This window comes from Eptatretus burgeri, chromosome 3, assembly GCF_056783735.1.
Source record: "Eptatretus burgeri isolate ZD-2024b chromosome 3, Ebu_testis_v1, whole genome shotgun sequence".
NCBI classification, from domain to species: Eukaryota; Metazoa; Chordata; class Myxini; order Myxiniformes; family Myxinidae; genus Eptatretus; species Eptatretus burgeri.
In genome coordinates, this window is record NC_140963.1 from 6,174,477 (window position 1) to 6,190,825 (window position 16,349).

The 16,349-nt window shown below is 31.1% G+C and overlaps 1 protein-coding gene across 7 annotated transcripts in view; it reads left to right on the plus strand.

The window, feature by feature from the left end:
- LOC147029336 (cell adhesion molecule-related/down-regulated by oncogenes-like) overlaps positions 1–16,349 on the plus strand; it is a 94,045-nt gene that overhangs the window by 31,144 nt on the left and 46,552 nt on the right. The window lies entirely within an intron of this gene.

Below are 16,349 nucleotides of genomic sequence, written 5' to 3' on the forward strand. Positions count from 1 at the left end.
TAATCTCCAATTTTTACTCTTCACAATCCATCTATATTGTGAAGTGCCTGAATGATTGATTTAATGTGTAAAATTTGAACTTTCTCACTTATTTTTGGCTGTTTTCGCAGCATGGCACTTTCTGGTTGTCTTGATGACCACAAGCCGTGCAAACTTATCGTTTGGCTGGCAGGTTTAATCAAAAGGGAGCATGTTGCCCTCAAACAAATGCATTGCATGTATCTTTGAGTCTCAATGACGATGTTAAATGATGTGAAACATGCGAAGAAAAATAAAAAAGGATCTTTTGTAACCTGTTGTTGTTATCCTCACCCCAAAGGGGATGCGAGACTATTGCAATGCCATGCTTGTCTGTCTGTCTGTCTCTGCGCTTCCATATATTTTCGCTTTAAAATTATTTTTTTTTCTCTGCAACCGCTGTCTAATCAATGCGAAACTTTAAACAGAGGAGAGACTCCCAATGGAGAATATTTTATTGCTAGCTCTGACGTCATAGGTCACATAGTATGGCAGTGATATTTGATTAAAGGGGAAAAAATTTAGACCTCATTTTCTCTGAAACTGCTGGATGAAAAAAATTGAAACCTGACATCTGTCATGAACTCCCTATGGGGTATATGGGTTGATAATGATGATGTCATCAATGAAGTGGTATTCCAGCCATAATTGGTTGAATTGAAATCTTTATTTGAAAAATGTGGTTTTATCTGATCTATTCTTATGTCTTCTTATATCTGATCGATGACACAATGAGAACGAAGAATTAAATTTATGACATTCATTACCCATACCAAGAAACTATGTGACATAATAGGGTGCATGGATGATTCGGGTATATAGACCATAATAGTAGCGTGTTCAGTTAATGATGGTATTTTTGTTCAGAACGAACACGCGAGGCAAGACTGTGTGCTCTACGAATGCCGTTCTAGTTGTTGTTTGTGTGTTCCTTCCATGTCCGTCATGCTTTATTACCCCCGATTGGACTTGGTCTGAAACGGCGCTTGTGGATTTGGTCTCGATTTTTCGTGTGCAACCATATGTCGGACATATATGGACCAATTTTTATTCATACTTGGCACAACGACGACACACGATGGTATACATATGCACATCATTTTGTTTCACGACGTGATCCAAGATGGCCGACTGGCGGCCGTTTTACTTGTGCAAAAACCCGATGTTGAACACGTCCTCAACCATTTCTCGGACATGCACTTACCGATGTTCACACTTCACACTCGCACATGATGAATGATGGTTGTTTTTTTCTTCCTACATCAGATTCAAGATGGCCGACTGGCGGCCATTTTGTTACTTAAACGTGTCCCCAACCTATTTCTCAGACGTGCATGGTCCAATTTTGTTCAGACTTGGCACAAGCACAGTACACGATGGCATACATGCGCCTGACAATTTTGCGATCTGATCAAAGATGGCCAAATGGTAGATTGGTGGCCATTTTAGTTGTGAATCAATATGGGCTCTCCCTTTAATTCCGGAAAGCAAAATTACTCAAACAACAACCGAGGCTATGACGTTTTACGTCTTTTTTTCCTTGTTTTAAATCCTTTTATTAACCTCCGCCATCTTCGAAGATGGATGGAGGTTACTGTTTTCACCCCTTTCTGTTTGTTTGTTTGTTTGTTTGTTTGTTTGTTTGTGAACAGTTACGGAAAAACTCCTCGACGGATTTCGACGAAACCTGGTGGGGGGGTTAGGTATGGTCCAAGGATCATGCCATTAAATTTTGGACTTTGTCCCCCCCCCCCCAAAAAAATAGAGAATTTCTTTTTTGCATTTCTACATGTTTTAAGTGATTTCCAACCCCCTCCCCCAAAAAATTGTTAGAGAAAATTTTTTTTTTTGCATATCTACATGTTTTAAGTGATTTCCAACCCCCCCCCAAAAAGATTGTTAGAGAAATTTTTTTTTGCATTTCTACATGTTTTAAGTGATTTCCAACCCCTCCCCCAAAAAATTGTTAGAGAAAAACATTTTTTTTTTTTTGCATTTCTACATGTTTTAAGTGATTTCCAACCCCCCCCAAAAAATAATTGTTAGAGAAAAATAATTTTTTGCTACTTTTTTTTTCAACAAAATTTCGATTTCTTTTTTTGCATTTCTACATGTTTTAAGTGATTTCCAACACCCCCCCCCCTCAAAAAAAATTTAGAGAAAAATTTTTTTTTTGAATTTCTACATGTTTTAAGTGATTTCCAACCCCCCCCAAAAAAATTTACCCCTCCCCAAAAATGGGAAATTTTTTTTTCCATTTCTACATGTTTTAAGTAATTTCCAACCCCTCCCCCAAAAAATTGTTAGAGAAATTTTTTTTTTTTGCATTTCTTCATGTTTTAAGTGATTTCCAACCCCCCCCAAAAAATAATTGTTAGAGAAAAAAAATTTTTGCAACTTTTTTTTCAACAAAATTTTGATTTCTTTTTTTTGCATTTCTAAATGTTTTAAGTGATTTCCAACCCCCTCCCCAAAAAATTGTTAGAGGGAAAAAATATTTTTTTGCATTTCTATATGTTTTAAGTGATTTCCAACCCCCCAAAAAAATTGTTACCCCCCCCCCAAAAAATGGAAAAAATTTTTTTTTTGTAATTTCTACATGTTTTAAATGATTTACAACCCCCCCAAAAAAAATTGTTGGAGAACAAAAATTGTTCGAGAAAAAAAATTTTTTTTTTTTGCATTTCTAGATATTTTAAGTGATTTCCACCCCCCCCCAAAATTTTTTTTTTGCATATCTACATGTTTTAAGTGATTTCCAAGCCCCCCAAAAAAAATTGTTACCCCCCAAAAAAATTGTTAGAGAATTTTTTTTTGCATTTCTACATGTTTTAAGTGATTTCCACCCCCCAAAAAACATTGTTACCCCCCCGCAAAAAAGGGAATTTATTTTTTTTGCATTTCTACATGTTTTAAGTGATTTCCAACCCCCCCCAAAAAATTGTTACCCCCCCCCAAAAAAGGGAACATTTTTTTTTTTTTGCATTTCTACATCCTTTAAGTGATTTCCACCCCCCCCCCAAAAAAAAATTGTTACCCACCCCCCAAAAAAATTTGTGAGAATTTTTTTGCATTTCTACATGTTTTAAGTGATTTCCAACCTCCTCCCCCCCAAAAAAGTAATTGTTTGAGAAAAAAATTTTTGCAACTTTTTTCAACAAAATTTCGATTTCTTTTTTTGCATTTCTACATGTTTTAAGTGATTTCCAACCCCCCCCAAAAAAAATTGTTGGAGAAAAAAATTGTTCGAGAAAAAAATCTTTTTTTTGCATTTCTACGTTTTAAGTGATTTCCAACCCTCTTCCCCAAAAAATTATTCGAGAAAAAAATTCTTTTTTGCATTTCTACATGTTTTAAGTGATTTCCAACCCCCCCCCGCCCCCAAAAATTGTTAGAGAATTTTCTTTTTCATTTCTACATGTTTTAAGTGATTTCCAACCCCTCCCCAAAAAATTTTTAGAGAAATTTTTTTTTTTTGCATTTCTACATGTTTTAAGTGATTTCCAACCCCCCCAAAAATTGTTACCCCCCCAAAAAAAATTGGTGGAGAAAAATTTTTTTTTTTTTGCATTTCTACATGTTTTAAGTGATTTCCAACCCCCTTCCCAAAAAATTGTAAGAGAAAAAAATTCTTTTTTTGCATTTCTACATGTTTTCAGTGATTTCCAATCCCCCCCCAAAAAAATAATTGTTAGAGAAAAAAAATTTTTGCAACTTTTTTTTCAACAAAATTTCGATTTCTTTTTTTTCTTGGTTTTCTTTTTTTTCTTTTCAACATTTCTTCATGTTTTAAGTGATTTCCAACCCCTCCTCCCGCCCCCAAAAATTGTTAGAGAAATTTTTTTTTTGCATTTTTACATGTTAAGTGATTTCCACCCCCCCCAAAAAAAATTGCTACCCCCCCCCAAAAAGGGGGAAATTTTTTTTTTTGCATTTCTACATGTTTTAAATTATTTACAACCCCCCCAAAAGAAATTGTTGGAGAAAAAAAATTGTTCGAGAAAAAAATTATTTTTTTGCATTTCTACATGTTTTAAGTGATTTCCAACCCCCCAAAATTTGTTACCCCCCAAAAAAATTTAGAGAAATTTTTTTTCATATCTACATGTTTTAAGTGATTTCCAACCCCCCAAAAAATTGTAAGAATTTTTTTTGCATTTCTACGTGTTTTAAGTGATTTCCAACCCCCAAAAAAATTGTTACCCCCCCAAAAAAAAATTGTTCGAGAAAATTGTTTTTTTGCATTTCTACATGTTTTAAATGATTTACAACCCACTCCCAAAAAAAATTGTTTGAGAAAAAAAATTGTTCGAGAGAATTTTTTTTTTTTTGCATTTCTATATGTTTTAAGTGATTTCCAACCCCCCAAAAAAATTGTTACCCCCCCCAAAAATGGAATTTTTTTTTTTTTGCATTTCTACATGTTTTAAGTGATTTCCAACCCCTCCCCCAAAAATTGTTAGAGAAAATTTTTTTTTTGCATTTCTACATGTTTTAAGTGATTTCCAACCCCCCCAAAAAAAGAATTGTTAGAGAAAAAAAAATTTTTGCAACTTTTTTTTCAACAAAATTTCTATTTCTTTTTTTTTTTTTGCATTTCTACATGTTTTAAGTGATTTCCAACCCCCCCCCAAAAAAAAAAATTTTAGAGAAAAAAAATTTTTGCAACTTTTTTTTCAACAAAATTTCTATTTCTTTTTTTTTTTTTTGCATTTCTCCATGTTTTAAGTGATTTCCAACCCCCTTCCCCAAAAAATTGTTGGAGAAAAATTTTTTTTTTGCATTTCTGCATGTTTTAAGTGATTTCCAACCCCCCCCCAAAAAAGAATTGTTGGAGAAAAAAAAATTTTTGCAACTTTTTTTTCAACAAAATTTTGATTTCTTTTTTTTGCATTTCTAAATGTTTTAAGTGATTTCCAACCCCCCCCCAAAAAAAAAATTGAGAATTTTTTTTTTGCATTTCTACATGTTTTAAGTGATTTCCAACCCCCCCTCAAAAAATGTTCCCCCCCCCCAAAAAAAGGGAATTGTTTTTTTTGCATTTCTACATGTTTTAAATGATTTGCAACCCCTCCCCAAATTTTTTTTTTTTGCATTTCTACATGTTTTAAGTGATTTCCAACCCCCAAAAAAATTGTTACCCCCCCCCCAAAAAAAAGGAAAAAAAAATCTTTGCATTTCTACATGTTTTAAGTGATTTCCAACCCCCCACCCCCCAAAAAAAAATTGTTAGAGAAAAAATTTGTTCGAGAATTTTTTTTTTGCGTTTCTGCATGCTTTAAGTGATTCCCAACCCCCCCCCCAAAAAAATAATTGTTAGAGAAAAATTTTTGCAACTTTTTTTTCAACAAAATTTCGATTTCTTTTTTTTGCATTTCTTCATGTTTTAAGTGATTTACAACCCCCCCCTCCCGCCCCCAAAAATTGTTAGAGAAATTTTCTTTTTTTTGCATTTCTCCATGTTTTAAGTGATTTCCAACCCCCAAAAAAAATTGTTACCCCCCCAAAATGGGAATTTTTTTTTGCATTTCCACATGTTTTAAGTGATTTCCAACCCCTCCCCAAAAAATTGTTAGAGAAAAATTTTTTTTTTTGCATTTATACATGTTTTAAGTGATTTCCAACCCCCCCCCAAAAAAGAATTGTTGGAGAAAAAAAAATTTTTGCAACTTTTTTTTCAACAAAATTTTGATTTCTTTTTTTTGCATTTCTAAATGTTTTAAGTGATTTCCAACTCCCCCCCAAAAAAAAAAATTGAGAATTTTTTTTGCATTTCTACATGTTTTAAGTGATTTCCAACCCCCCCCCAAAAATAATTGTTCGAGAAAAAAATTTTTGCAACTTTTTTTTTCAACAAAATTTCGATTTCTTTTTTTTTGCATTTCTACATGTTTGAAGTGATTTCCAACCCCCCCAAAAATTGTTACCCCCCCAAAATGGAAAAAAACATTTTTGCATTTCTACATGTTTTAAGTATTTCCAACCCCTCCCCAAAAAATAGTTAGAGAAAATTTTTTTTTTGCATTTCTACATGTTTTAAATGATTTACAACCCCCCCAAAAAAATAATTGTTAGAGAAAAAAAATGTTTTGCAACTTTTTTTTCAACAAAATTTCGATTTCTTTTTTTTGCATTTCTACAAGTTTTAAGTGATTTCCAACCGCCCCAAAAAAATTGTTACCCCCCCCAAATTGGAAAAAAAAATTTTTTGCATTTCTACATGTTTTAAGTATTTCCAACCCCTCCCCAAAAAAATTGTTAGAGAAAAAAAATTGTTCGAGAAAATTTTTTTTTTTGCATTTCTACATGTTTTAAATGATTTACAACCCCCTCCCCAAAAATGTTTTTTTTTTTTTGCATTTCTACATGTTTTAAGTGATTTCCAACCCCCCCCCAAAAAATTGTTAGAGAAAAAAATTGTTCGAGAAAATTTTTTTTTTGCATTTCTACATGTTTTAAAAGTGATTTCCAACCCCCGCCCCCAAAAATTGTTAGAGAAATTTTCTTTTTTATTGCATTTCTACATGTTTTAAGTGATTTCCAACCCCCCCCCAAAAAAAATTGTTACCCCCCCCCCCAAAATGGGAAATTTTTTTTTCCATTTCTACATGTTTTAAGTGATTTCCGACCCCTCCCCCAAAAAATTGTTAGGGAAATTTTTTCTGTTTGCATTTCTGCATGTTTTTAGTGATTCCCACCCGCCCCCAAAAAATTGAGAATTTTTTTTTTTGCATTTCTACATGTTTTAAGTGATTTCCAACCCCCCCACCCCCAAAAAAATAATTGAGAAAAAAATTTTTGCAACTTTTTTTTCAGCAAATTTTCGATTTCTTTTTTTTTTGCATTTCTTCATGTTTTAAGTGATTTCCAACCCCCCCCCCCAAAAAAAAATTTAGAGAAAAAAAATTGTTCTAGAAAACAATTTTTTTTTTTGCATTTCTACATGTTTTAAGTGATTTCCAACCCCCTCCCCCAAAAAATTGTTAGAGGAAAAAATTATTTTTTTGCATTTCTACATGTTTTAAGTGATTTCCAACCCCCCCACCCCCCAAAAAAATAATTGAGAGAAAAAAATTTTTGCAACTTTTTTTCAACAAAATTTCGATTTCTTTTTTTGCATTTCTACATGTTTTAAGTGATTTCCAACCCCCCCCCCCCCAAAAAAAAAATTTAGAGAAAAAAATTGTTCGTGAAAATTTTTTTTTTGCATTTCTACATGTTTTAAAGTGATTTCCAACCCCGCCCCCAAAAATTGTTAGAGAAATTTTCTTTTTTTTGCATTTCTACATGTTTTAAGTGATTTCCAACCCCCCCAAAAAAAGAATTGTTAGAGAAAAAAATTTTTGCAACTTTTTTTTCAACAAAATTTTGATTTTTTTTTTGCATTTCCAAATGTTTTAAGTGATTTACACCCCCCCCAAAAAAAATTGAGAATTTTTTTTTTTTGCATTTCTACATGTTTTAAGTGATTTCCAACCCCCCCACCCCCCAAAAAAATAATTGAGAGAAAAAAATTTTTGCAACTTTTTTTCAGCAAATTTTCGATTTCTTTTTTTTGCATTTCTTCATGTTTTAAGTGATTTCCAACCCCCCAAAAAAAAATTTAGAGAAAAAAAATTGTTCCAGAAAACAATTTTTTTTTTGCATTTCTGCATGTTTTAAGTGATTTCCAACCCCTCCCCAAAAAATTGTTAGAGGAAAAAATTATTTTTTTGCATTTCTACATGTTTTAAGTGATTTCCAACCCCCCAAAAAATTGTTACCCCCCAAAAAAGGGGAAATTTTTTTTGCATTTGCACATGTTTTAATTGATTTCCACTCCCCCCAAAATTGTTACCCCCCCAAAAAAATTGTTAGAGAAAAAAATTGTTCGAGAAATTTTTTTTTGCATTTCTGCATGTTTTAAGTGATTCCCACCCCCCAAAAAATAATTGTTCGAGAAAAAAAATTTTGCAACTTTTTTTTCAACAAAATTTAGATTTCTTTTTTTTGCATTTCTTCATGTTTTAAGTGATTTCCAACCCCCTTCCCCAAAAAATGTTGGAGAATTTTTTTTTGCATTTCTACATGTTTTTAGTGATTTCCAACCCCCCCCCAAAATTGTTACCCCCCAAAAAAAAAATTGTTCGAGAAATTTTTTTTTGTATTTCTACATGTTTTAAGTGATTTCCAACCCCCCTTCCCGCCCCCAAAAATTGTTAGAGAAATTTTCTTTTTTTTGCATTTCTCCATGTTTTAAGTGATTTCCAACACCCCCCAAAAAAATTGTTACCCCCCCCCAAAATGGGAATTTTTTTTTTGCATTTCCACATGATTTAAGTGATTTCCAACCCCTCCCCAAAAAATTGTTAGAGAAAAAAATTTTTTTTTGCATTTCTACATGTTTTAAATGATTTACAACTCCCCCCAAAAAAAATTTGTTGGAGAAAAAAAATTGTTTGAGAAAAAAACTTTTTTTTGCATTTCTACATGTTTTTCGTGATTTGCAACTCACCCCCAAAAAATTGTTACCCCCCAAAAAATTTTAGAGAAATTTTTTTTTTGCATTTCTGCATGTTTTAAGTGATTCCCACCCCCCCCAAAAAATAATTGTTCGAGAAAAAAAAATTTTGCAACTTTTTTTTCAACAAAATTTAGATTTCTTTTTTTTGCATTTCTTCATGTTTTAAGTGATTTCCAACCCCCTCCCCCAAAAAATTGTTAGAGGAAAAAATTATTTTTTTGCATTTCTACATGTTTTAAGTGATTTCCAACTCCACCAAAAAATATTGTTACCTCCCCCCAAAATGGAAATTTTTTTTTTTGCATTTCCACATGATTTAAGTGATTTCCAACCCCTCCCCAAAAAATTGTTAGAGAAAATTTTTTTTTTTGCATTTCTACATGTTTTAAATGATTTACAACCCCCCCCAAAAAAAAATTTGTTGGAGAAAAAAAATTGTTTGAGAAAAAAAAATTTTTTTTGCATTTCTACATGTTTTTCGTGATTTGCAACTCCCCCCCAAAAAATTGTTACCCCCCAAAAAATTTTAGAGAAATTTTTTTTTTGCATTTCTGCATGTTTTAAGTGATTCCCACCCCCCCAAAAAATAATTGTTCGAGAAAAAAAAAATTTTGCAACTTTTTTTTCAACAAAATTTAGATTTCTTTTTTTTGCATTTCTTCATGTTTTAAGTGATTTCCAACCCCCTTCCCCAAAAATTGTTAGAGAAATTTTCTTTTTTATTGCATTTCTACATGTTTTAAGTGATTTCCAACCCCCCCCCAAAAAAATTGTTACCCCCCCCCCAAAATGGGAAATTTTTTTTTCCATTTCTACATGTTTTAAGTGATTTCCAACCCCTCCCCCAAAAAATTGTTAGAGAAATTTTTTTTTTTTGCATTTCTTCATGTTTTAAGTGATTTCCAACCCCCCCAAAAAAAGAATTGTTAGAGAAAAAAAATTTTTGCAACTTTTTTTTCAACAAAATTTTGATTTCTTTTTTTTGCATTTCCAAATGTTTTAAGTGATTTCCAACCCCCCCCCCCAAAAAAAATTGAGAATTTTTTTTTTTGCATTTCTACATGTTTTAAGTGATTTCCAACCCCCCCACCCCCCAAAAAAATAATTGAGAGAAAAAAATTTTTGCAACTTTTTTTTCAGCAAATTTTCGATTTCTTTTTTTTTTGCATTTCTTCATGTTTCAAGTGATTTCCCACCCCCCAAAAAAAAAAATTTAGAGAAAAAAAATTGTTCTAGAAAACAATTTTTTTTTTTTGCATTTCTACATGTTTTAAGTGATTTCCAACCCCCTCCCCCAAAAAATTGTTAGAGGAAAAAATTATTTTTTTGCATTTCTACATGTTTTAAGTGATTTCCAACCCCCCCACCCCCCAAAAAAATAATTGAGAGAAAAAAATTTTTGCAACTTTTTTTTCAACAAAATTTCGATTTCTTTTTTTTGCATTTCTACATGTTTTAAGTGATTTCCAACCCCCCCCCCCAAAAAAAAAAATTTAGAGAAAAAAATTGTTCGTGAAAATTTTTTTTTTGCATTTCTACATGTTTTAAAGTGATTTCCAACCCCGCCCCCAAAAATTGTTAGAGAAATTTTCTTTTTTTTGCATTTCTACATGTTTTAAGTGATTTCCAACCCCCCCAAAAAAAGAATTGTTAGAGAAAAAAAATTTTTGCAACTTTTTTTTCAACAAAATTTTGATTTCTTTTTTTTGCATTTCTAAATGTTTTAAGTGATTTCCACCCCCCCCAAAAAAATTGAGAAAATTTTTTTTTTTTTTTGCATTTCTACATGTTTTAAGTGATTTCCAACCCCCACCCCCAAAAAAATAATTGAGAGAAAAAAATTTTTGCAACTTTTTTTTCAGCAAATTTTCGATTTCTTTTTTTTTTGCATTTCTTCATGTTTTAAGTGATTTCCAACCCCCCCCCCCAAAAAAAATTTAAAGAAGAAAAATTGTTCTCGAAAACAATTTTTTTTTTGCATTTCTACATGTTTTAAGTGATTTCCAACCCCCTCCCCCAAAAAATTGTTAGAGGAAAAAATTATTTTTTTGCATTTCTACATGTTTTAAGTGATTTCCAACCCCCCCAAAAAAATTGTTACCCCCCCCCAAAAAAGGGGAAATTTTTTTTTTGCATTTGCACATGTTTTAATTGATTTCCACTCCCCCCCAAAATTGTTACCCCCCAAAAAAATTGTTAGAGAAAAAAAATTGTTCGAGAAATTTTTTTTTTTGCATTTCTGCATGTTTTAAGTGATTCCCACCCCCCCAAAAAATAATTGTTCGAGAAAAAAAAATTTTGCAACTTTTTTTTCAACAAAATTTAGATTTCTTTTTTTTGCATTTCTTCATGTTTTAAGTGATTTCCAACCCCCTTCCCCAAAAAATGTTGGAGAATTTTTTTTTTGCATTTCTACATGTTTTTAGTGATTTCCAACTCCCCCCCAAAATTGTTACCCCCCCAAAAAAAAATTGTTCGAGAAATTTTTTTTTGTATTTCTACATGTTTTAAGTGATTTCCAACCCCCCTTCCCGCCCCCAAAAATTGTTAGAGAAATTTTCTTTTTTTTGCATTTCCAAATGTTTTAAGTGATTTCCACCCCCCCCCAAAAAAATGAGAAATTTTTTTTTTTGCATTTCTACATGTTTTAAGTGATTTCCAACCCCCCCACCCCCCAAAAAATAATTGAGAGAAAAAAAATTTTGCAACTTTTTTTTCAACAAAATTTCGATTTCTTTTTTTTTGCATTTCTTCATGTTTTAAGTGATTTCCAACCCCCCCCAAAAAAATTTAGAGAAAAAAAATTGTTCTAGAAAACAATTTTTTTTTTTGCATTTCTACATGTTTTAAGTGATTTCCAACCCCCTCCCCAAAAAAATTGTTAGAGGAAAAAATTATTTTTTTGCATTTCTACATGTTTTAAGTGATTTCCAACCCCCCCAAAATTTTTTTTACCCCCCCCCAAAAAAGGGGAATTTTTTTTTTGCATTTGTACATGTTTTAATTGATTTCCACTCCCCCCCAAAATTGTTACCCCCCCCAAAAAAATTGTTAGAGAAAAAAAATTGTTCGAGAAATTTTTTTTTTTTGCATTTCTGCATGTTTTAAGTGATTCCCACCCCCCCCCAAAAAAAATAATTGTTCGAGAAAAGAAAAATTTTGCAACTTTTTTTTCAACAAAATTTAGATTTCTTTTTTTTGCATTTCTTCATGTTTTAAGTGATTTCCAACCCCCTTCCCCAAAAAATGTTGGAGAATTTTTTTTTGTATTTCTACATGTTTTAAGTGATTTCCAACCCCCTTCCCCAAAAAATGTTGGAGAATTTTTTTTTGTATTTCTACATGTTTTAAGTGATTTCCAACCCCCCCCCTCCCGCCCCCAAAAATTGTTAGAGAAATTTTCTTTTTTTTGCATTTCTCCATGTTTTAAGTGATTTCCAACACCCCCCCAAAAAAATTGTTACCTCCCCCCAAAATGGAAATTTTTTTTTTTGCATTTCCACATGATTTAAGTGATTTCCAACCCCTCCCCAAAAAATTGTTAGAGAAAAATTTTTTTTTTGCATTTCTACATGTTTTAAATGATTTACACCCCCCCCCAAAAAAAATTTGTTGGAGAAAAAAAATTGTTTGAGAAAAAAAATTTTTTTTGCATTTCTACATGTTTTTCGTGATTTGCAACTCCCCCCAAAAAAATTGTTACCCCCCAAAAAATTTTAGAGAAATTTTTTTTTTGCATATCTACATGTTTTAAGTGATTTCCAACCCCCCCAAAAAAATTGTTAGAGAAAAAAAATTGTTCGAGAAAAAAAAAATATTTGCATTTCTACATGTTTTAAAGTGATTTCCAACCCCCTCCCCCAAAAAATTGTTAGAGAAAAAAAAATTTTGCAACTTTTTTCAACAAAATTTCGATTTCTTTTTTTTTGCATTTCTGCATGTTTTTAGTGATTTCCAACCCCCCCCAAAATTGTTACCCCCTCCAAAAAAAATTGTTCGAGAAATTTTTTTTTGTATTTCCACATGATTTAAGTGATTTCCAACCCCTCCCCAAAAATTGTTAGAGAAAAAATTTTTTTTTGCATTTCTACATGTTTTAAATGATTTACAACCCCCCCCCAAAAAAATTTGTTGGAGAAAAAAAATTGTTTGAGAAAAAAATTTTTTTTTGCATTTCTACATGTTTTTCGTGATTTGCAACTCACCCCCAAAAAATTGTTACCCCCCAAAAAATTTTAGAGAAATATTTTTTTTGCATATCTACATGTTTTAAGTGATTTCCAACCCCCCCAAAAAAAATTGTTAGAGAAAAAAAATTGTTCGAGAAAAAAAAAAAATTTGCATTTCTACATGTTTTAAAGTGATTTCCAACCCCCTCCCCCAAAAAATTGTTAGAGAAAAAAAAATTTTGCAACTTTTTTCAACAAAATTTCGATTTCTTTTTTTTTGCATTTCTGCATGTTTTAAGTGATTTCCAACTCCCCCCAGAAAAATTGTTACCCCCCGCGAAAAAAATTTAGAGAAAAAAATTTTTTTTTGCATATTTACATGTTTTAAGTGATTTCCAACCCCCCCAAAAAATTGTTAGACAAAAAAAATTGTTCGAGAAAATTTTTTTTTTTTGCATTTCTACATGTTTTAAAGTGATTTCCAACCCCCTCCCCCAAAAAAATTGTTAGAGAAAAAAATTCTTTTTTTGCATTTCTACATGTTTTAAGTGATTTCCAACCCCCCCCCAAAAAAAAATAATTGTTAGAGAAAAAAATTTTTGCAACTTTTTTTTCAACAAAATTTCGATTTATTTTTTTTGCATATCTACATGTTTTAAGTGATTTCCAACCCCCCCCCCCAAAAAAAAATAATTGTTAGAGAAAAAAATTTTTGCAACTTTTTTTTCAACAAAATTTCGATTTATTTTTTTTGCATATCTACATGTTTTAAGTGATTTCCAACCCCCCCCCAAAAAAAAATAATTGTTAGAGAAAAAAATTTTTGCAACTTTTTTTTCAACAAAATTTCGATTTCTTTTTTTTGCATATCTACATGAGTAGGGTAAGAATACTGATTCTGGCTCACTTTTCCCCATGTAAATGAATGAGGGATTTTCAGCGATTCATATTTTTTTCCCTAAAAATAAATCCCCTTTTTATCCCAAGGTATATTTATTTGTCTCCCCTTTTAACCTGGAGGTTGAACCTCATTGAATTGAACACCTGGGGGTTGAACAGCTCACTCATTGAACCTATAAAGATTTGTTCATTCTCAAATTCCTTCAATAGTTTAATTTTCTTTGCACAATAATCCCCATCTAAAATATTAACAAACAAAACATTTGAATCTTTATATTTTTTAAGATACCCCTTTTGTGCCATTACGAAATGATAAACTTCTCTTAATGCTCTCATCTGACCACCTCCTGAGCCACATATCATTTTGAGATTATAGTAAATTGTTTTTTCATTGTTCAATTGATAACCATCAAAGTTTTCAGTCCATTCAAGGATATTCATTTTTTTCTTTACATCCTCTAACTTACTAGTTTTTAAATTAATTCGCTTATTTGTTTCATTTACCTTTGTTTTAGTTATTTTTTCAATAAGACTTATTTGATATTTTTCACATTCATTATGTTTTCCATTTATATACCAAGACTGAGATTTTCTCCACTCTTTAGTTTGATTAATACTTGGTTTAACCATTTATATATTGTGAAAAAAGCGGCGGTAGCCCTTAAAAACCCTAACCCATCTTCCCATCGTTAAAACATAATCTATTTTATACACTCTATCATACAATATCCATATGGAACACAATCTATTCCATTATCTAAAATAAATCTCTTATCATCAAAGGCTCCCAATGCCTTTTTATTTACTTCTTCACTATATATGTTATGTTTATAACTTCTTATTGTATTCATTTTCCTATATTCTTCTTTCTTATTCATCAAACAATTATAATAATTTCTAAAAGTTATTGATTTCTTTATTACATATTTCTTTATTCCCTTTAACCTCTTATCAATCTGTTCACCATACTTATAAGCATATGCCTTTGCTCTCAATCCAATAAACTCACTCATTACTTTTCCACCCAACTCATCCTTAAACTTACCAATAACCTTTTCATTCTTTTTGGAAAATAACTCACTCTTCTTGCTGAAATTACTTGTATCATATACTCCAATATTTTTCTTCATATCTTCATAAACATCATCAGTTTTTATATCTAGGATAAAACTATCAGTATCCATATACAACAATGAAACATTTTCACCATACTCTTTCTTTAAGTCATTATACAAATAATCATACATCAATATCTTTGATAAATCAAGAACTGCTGTTCCAATATAAATTGGTTTATCCATTACAATACTTTCCTTTTTCATATGAATTGCAGAAAAGTTCTCTGAAAAAACCTCTTCTCTCTCAAAACTTGGTTTATTTATCAATCTCGAAGCTTCTTTCCAAGATGTTGCGAATCTAATGTTTTGCCTGTTTCTAACATTTTCCATAGTCTTTCCAAATACAGCATTATTCATTAATTTATAAAAGTCCCCTTCAAATTTTACTTTTGTATTTGCTCTCATATCTGTATTGAATTGAATATACTTTTTCACCCAAGGACTTTGTTTAAATTTTAAAACTCTATGAATTTTAGCTACTCTCAATCCTTCTCTCAAAAACTGTTTTAAGCTTCTCTGATGCAAAACATATCCCTCTTTATCATAGAATGTTGTTAATAACTTTTCTGTTGATTTACCTTTAATATTAAAACTTTTATGATAATCACTTAACCATTCTTTCTTTGGAGTTTCTTTCTCACATGCAAAAGGAAGATCTTTATGCTTATTATGAAGATCACTCGGGTACCTCAAATCAACTTCAAAATAATAACCTTCTTCTTCGTCATTCAATTCCTCTTGAGAAGAAATAACAATATTCATCAAAGCCTTTTCATAATCCTTTTCTTCCACCCACTCTAATTTACCATAAGGCAGAGATTGAGACATTGCCCATCCATACAAATTATTAGCATCAAAATACATCAAATAATTACTATCTTTTTCACTATCATAATTTGGAAGATATTTATTATTTGCTTTAGCATATCTTTTTGAACATACTTGTGATATTCCACCTCTCTTGGACTTCTCAATCATCAAAAGCATATCCACATCACTGATTAAATCTATATCTTGTTTTGTCATTTTCAACATTGCACTCCAAGCTAAACCAGGAGCTGTGAAATAGTGGGCAGGATCTAATCCATAACAATTTTTATTATGACAGAGTGATCTAAAAGCTTCAAACACATCAGCTAACAATAAAACATCTGTTTTTAGATATAAATCATGATATTCTCCAAGGTTCTTTATCTTAAATAATTTCCATATTTCTTGTGCGTGTTTATATTCCTTATCACTTATCTCTTCTTCATAAAGGTTATTATAGAAACTTTCTTTTGATGGAAGTTGTGTTTCTTTAAATCTCATAAATGAATCCATATAATCATAAGGATAAATTCCCTTACTTGTAAGAATTTTCTCTTTACTTTGAATTTCATTCCTTGTTTGAATTTCCTCTCTCGTAAGAATTCCTTCTTTAATCAGAATTTCATCTTTAATCAGAATTTCCTCTTTAGTTCGAATTTTCTTTATAATTAGAATTTCATCTTCAGTTAGAATTTCTTCATTAATTACAGTTTCCTCTTTACTTTGAATTCTCTCTTTAATCTGAATTTCCTCTTTAGTGAGAATTTCCTCTTTTGGAAAGAATGAATTAAGATTTGGAAAAGAGTCCGTGGAGCTTAGATTTGATGCGAG